Here is a 6,000-nt window from a genome sequence, read left to right as displayed (position 1 = left end):
CGTTTCTGAAATAACTTTTCTCTTTTTTGCTCTTTCCCCCAGGAGTATTTTAAACATCGCCAAATAACAATGTTTTTGAAAGTCTTTGACTTCACATTCAGAGAACTCTGATTTCTGTAAGGATTTATCTGAGAAGCCTCAAAAGGTTAAGCTGAAAAAAAGAAAATCACTAAAATCTACTCCATAAAAAGTAACAGAAATACTGCCAGAGCTATTAGGCTATTCAGTTAGAAAAGACTCTTTAATTCATACACGTCCAAGCCTTGAACCCCTCAAAAGTAAGCATTAACAGTTAAAAAAAAAAAAAAAAGGCACCCAAAACCCTCTTTCCCCTCCCAGCGACCCCTCCTCGCCCCTCCAAACGCCGTCTGCACCACGCAGCGGTTCCCCGTGAGCCTCACGGGGGAAAAGCATCTGTAAGTGCGAGTCCAAGCACCAACGTGCGGCCGAGTGTCGTTGGCAAATAAAAAACGAAGCGAACCCGGCAACGCGGCGGCCTCCTCGGCACCGCTTTTCCGCGGCAGGTGTTTCCGCCGCGCGTCGTTCCGGCACGTCGGGGCGGTCTGCTCGGCCGCGGCCGAGGTGCCTCGCGCCTGGGCGCTCCCGCCGCGCTGTCGCGGAGGCGCCGGGGGCTCCCAGGCGGAGCGACCGAGGGGCGGCCGCTGGGAGCGACCCCGCGCGCGGACCTTGGCAGCAGTCCTGAGTGCAGAGATCGATGGTATTTTAGGCTTAAGTACTTCCATCTTTCTTGGGGGCATAACGTCGCTTTTACAGATCGGCCACGTTTACAGCAAAGTTTAATTAGAAATAGCTCATCCCAGGTGATCTTCCCTTCCCTTCCACATACGACGCCTCACCCCGTACACACGCGCGCCGAACGGCCACGGGAGCTACGCAGCTAAGTAGACGGACCAAAATCCCCGGCGGTATCAATACCGAGCAACTCCTGCTATCGCCAAGGTTTTTCACACGTCAAGACCACCAGGGAAAACCATTGCGAAGACGAGAACGAACACAGATTAAACAGAATTTACTCGCTTTTCCTATGCACCCTGCCAGTGCGATTACTCGCGTCTCAGCCGTACAAAGCGGTTTAGTTTCTCCCAGCAGCATCAACAAGACCAGCGTCATTCTGGAGACGGGACTTACCTTGGCTAGTCAGGAGCTCGAGGCAATCGGAGAAGGGGGACGTGGTTCCCCACGGCGAGGCGGCCGCAGGGGCCGGCTCTGCGGCCGGCACGCGGTGGGCGGCAGGCAGGAGCTTCTGCAGGACCCGAAGTTCATTAAAACCGGGAAGAGGAAGAGGGAGGGGAGGCTGGGCCTGCAGGGGAGGGGGGACACGCGAGTACGGGGAAAAGGGGAGAAGAAAGCGCAGCTGGGAAGGGAATGCAGCAGGCCCCAAGTCTCAGCTGCGCTGCAGTCTGGGTTTGGTTCTCAAACTAAAGCCTTTGGGATTGCCTGCTGGGGAAGGAGGTTCAGCTGAGTGCTGCTGTGACTCTCCAACGCACTTTGGCTCCCGATCAGCAAACGTTGTCTTTCTTTATTCTTTCTTTCTTTCTTTTTTTTTTCTTTAATGTACCTCTGCTGCACATAGAAAAGCATTAGAAAAGGGGATCAAACTTCTGACTAAAGAACTGGTCAAGACAAACCAGACAAAATCACGGCAAGTACTTCCCCAAAATGGTGACCTTCGTGCAGGGCTGAAGAGCTAGACCAGCTAGAAATGGCAGAATTACTTTGGACTATCAATGTGAATAAACTTTTCTATCTCACAGGAGCAGTATGAATACTTGTGTTTCAAAGGTGCTGAAAATCATGCTCAGGTAGGAATTCAATACATCAGGAAGCACAGGGGTGAAGATCGCCCAGGGCTACCAGCTGCAGGTGTTCACGACAAGCTCGCAGCATCTGGGGCAGCTTTGAGGCCTTTGCTTCCGAAGCCAGGAGATGACCTGAGACTTGCAACTTCTCTTACTGAGATGCCATCCTCTTTGCGGAAGAGCTTTAGTGTGCACCCTGAACAAACTTTAAAGGCTCAGAAACCAGAGGAAAAAGTAGAAGGACTCCAGTCTGTCTTCAGTGAACACAGACCTCAGGATTTCTTGGCCTATGCGATGATTTGAGGCAATAAGCACATTTAAAGGGGATTATGTAAATGCGCTGGTCTCACAGAGGGTGAGAGAAAAACCTAAGCCCTCACAGGACTTTTTTCTTTCACCCACACAGCTCTGCGGCAGCCTAAGAGCTCTCTCAAAGGCAGAGCAAACTTCCCTGTGCTGCGGAGGACGAATCAACGCGGAGGACCACGCAGCGCCTGCTGGGGCAGGCCCTGGCGCTCTGCTCCGCAGGGGTGCAGCTGCCTCCACCAGCTCGGGCAACCTCCAGGCAGCGGCGCGCTGGGCCAAGCGCTCTACCTACGCCCAGAACTAGGCTGAACAAAACTGGTCCCAGTTTAGTGGTCTGAAAGTGGCTTTGTGGCTCGCTCAGCACCGTAGGCTCACCATGTGCAGTCTGGCCTTGGTTTCACCGTGCTCTTTCAGCTCCTGGAGACCACTATATGTTTCTAGCATCTTTTTTCCCTTGAAAAAATAGTTAACTCCACTCTCACTCACAGTCCTGAAGATATTTCACTCGTGTCTGATATTAAGAAATGTACAACAGGGACTGCAGAAATGAATCACACCATCAGATGGTGAGATTAAACCCAGCAGCTTTCAAGGGAAAGTGCATTGCCTTGCAGATGGAAATACCGCAGCTCCCTTTAGCGGGACCTGGGCTTTGGGAAAACCAGAGGGGTGAATACAGCAAACGTACTTTTTTGCAAATATATTAGTTTAAATTTTTACTTTTTTTACTTCACTCAGATTCGTATCCTGGTTTTTATTTACTTTGCACAAACTACCCTGTTTCCTGGCACGCATGGTCTCATAAAGTAATCTTCTAGGCAGGTTCCAGTATCCTGCAATTTTCCAGTCAGGAAGAAGGAGGAAAAAGCCCTAGAACACAGCTGCACATGCGACACTGAGTGCACGCTGTCTCCTCGGAGACTCTTTGGCGTGCGTGCGTGCGCCCAGGCTGTGCCGGCGCTGAATTCCCCATTGCTGACCAAGGCCTGACTGCGCCGAGTCTGCTGCACCCAAATAACCTGAAAGATGGGTCCTGGCCCTGAGACTGTGCAGCCTAATTGGCTTCTACTGCCTCTAAAATAGTCCCACTGAGCCTGGATTTCTCTCTTCTTCCTGCCAGAGTTACCTTTGCAAGCCTAGAAATTTGTGTTTTGGGAGACGGCGCTGGCTTAGCCCAGGCTCATTTCACCCCGGGGTTGCTGAGGGTTCCCCTTCAGGGCACCGGTAAGGCTGTCAGTGGGGCTCCTCCCCGGTTCCTGGGGACGTACACCGCGCGCATCGCTGTTGTAGTGCCCCAAGCCTTGGTGGCGGGGTGCAGACACAGCCACCCGGCTGCGCTACAGCCTTTTTTTTTTTTTTTTTTTTTTAAAAAACAAGCATGCGCCGCGTAAGGGAGCTGCTGCCGAGAGTTGCAGTCGCCACTCAGCCGTCACAGAGCCACATTTTCCGAGCCTACCCAGGTGCCTGCTCTGCCCTGGCGCACGCACACGGTGTGCACTGTTGTCCCTGGCACACGCGCCCTCCACCTCCGCCCGTGCGGTTCGTGTGTGTTAGTGCTGCATTTCAGCGTGGCAGGAAGCATTCAAAGTGCCATAAATCCTGGCCCCTTTCCACTTAACTGTTTCCATCTCAAGCAGTTGTTTTGCCATTGCTGGCAAATGTGCTGCAAAATGTGAATGCACTGGCGATACTGCTCTCCCAGAAAAGAGGCTGGGAGAGGCAAAGTAAAAGCAAAGGCTCTAATTCATCAAAATATTCTAATATCACAAAGCTCCTGCGAGAGTTTCATGGCTCAGCAGATGCGAAAGCCCATTGCAATTCAGAATGCTAAAGGGGCTGCTGTGATAGAGCAAGGCTGGAAACAGAAGCCCAGCAATCCCGAACTTTCCTTATCATAAATACATTTTGTTTTAATCTGTACTGTGAGCCTAACGCGAGCCCAGTGTGCCCAGAGAGGACACAGCAACGTCAGGGAGACTGTTTTTTTCCGGTGCTCATGTGGGAAGGGAGAGTGCCTGATTTTCTAAGCCAACTATGCTGAGGAGTCGCGAGGCAGACTGCTCTTATGAAAGGAACTTGGCGAGAGTGACAGCGACCCCCATCCTTTGGGGAGGGCTCTTTGGAGCTGTTTCTAGAGGCGTCACTGTGGTTATGGCCAGCTGCAAGCCACTTCGATTGCAAACAGTGGACCTGTGGCTAGATGGGGCAGTTTTCTGAAGCAGCCTAGGAGGACCGAGGAGGAGCAACAAAGTCACTTTGCATCAGACAAACTTGCAAGAGATGGAATGGCTCAGCATAGCGGGTACCAACATTTCCAAGGTGGAAGGTTTGTCTATGTCAAATATGCATAAATAAAATATACATAAACTCCTGTGCATGGATATGTAGCTCCCAAATTAGAGGCTAAAGGTGCCAGTTATGAAAACAGGTGTTGAAGGAAGCTGCCTCCCAGAAACGAGGATCCCAGCAGTCTGTGTGGGGTAGCAGAGCCCAACCCCAGCTGGGTTCAGAGCTGAGTGGGAGCCAGTTGCTCTTGCAGCTCCCAGATGCTCTCCCCGAGGAGCTCACGCTCCCAGCCTCGGGGTCTTCCCTGTGCTAGGGCAAATCTGCTTTCCACCGCTTTCCTGTCTACCCTTACTGAAGATTTGCTCTCCACTGGTTTTCCACCTCTCCATACTGCAGATGGCCAGTCTACACAGTGGACTTTGAGAAAAGGTAGCTTCTGGGACAAGGTCAAGTTGCCAACCCCCTGCCCGCCCAGTCCTACGAGGAGTGGGGCAATGCCGCTGGGGCCGCACACCCTCAGCTCCTGCGGGCTTCAGGGCTGATGCCAACAGTTCAGAGGGACCCAGATTAGCTGCACTTGAAAGCTGCTGTTCTTTAAAAGTTGTTGCCTTTCATGCGGCAAGGAAATGAACTGGCAACTTCCTTGTTAACCTCAGTGAAAAATTGCCCACAACAGCCCAAGCCTACTAATTCAGCAGGGAGAGGGACCAGGGATTTTAGTTACCTAGCTACTTTCTCCCCTATTGAGATTAAACCCTCCAAGCCACCACTGCAGCATGTAGGAACGAAGCTTGGATTTTCTTTGTCCACGCTGCAGAAGAGCTAGGATTAAACAGCAGACTTTCAATTAAATACACACTCATGTCTTGCTCGCTCGCTCGCTCTCCTCCTCTACCAAATGAGCTTGAGAGCTCATTTGACCAACAGCCATTCCAGACCTTTATGGTTTAATTTCTAAAACTAAATCCTAAATGCTTAGAAATAGAAGTTTGTCTCCTAAGACTGAATTCCTGGAACTATGCTTTACAGTCATAGTTGCTGAGTTCCTTTACGCTCAGTGTCACTCTTCAGCAATTTGCCTGTGTCAAAAGAAGACTCAAACATGGAAATATTCATTAACACATTTATTTGCTTATCTTCAAGGAAAGCACATACATTCTATCTACTTGGAAGCATAAATGTGGAAAATATAGAGATACATAGAGTTATGCTATCAAACAAGACAGATTTGGGGGGACCTCCCCCCCGATCCTCATTCACTTGTTTGTAGGAGTTGCATGCTGAAATACCCGACTGAACCTCAGGACCAAGTCCTTGATACATACCCCTTTTGCAGGCTGGGGAGTTCTGACCTCATGTGTAATAGTTGACTCTCACGTAACTACTTAGGGCTTTAACCTATTTCTTGCATTTTTACACGAGTATTATTATTTCTTCCAGTTACTTTCTACTTTTTCCTAACAGGAAACTAAAACATAGCTTTAGCAGTATCTATCATCAGTCTTATTTATTCCATCTATTTCTAGGTAATTATACGTAGTGTATTTCTTAGTCTACATTTGGATGGACTATTTAGAGATGAATGTAT

This window comes from Rhea pennata, chromosome 4, assembly GCF_028389875.1.
Source record: "Rhea pennata isolate bPtePen1 chromosome 4, bPtePen1.pri, whole genome shotgun sequence".
In the NCBI taxonomy this organism is placed as follows: domain Eukaryota; kingdom Metazoa; phylum Chordata; class Aves; order Rheiformes; family Rheidae; genus Rhea; species Rhea pennata.
The sequence above is the reverse complement of the archived record's forward strand: the minus strand, read 5'-3'. Positions refer to the sequence as shown.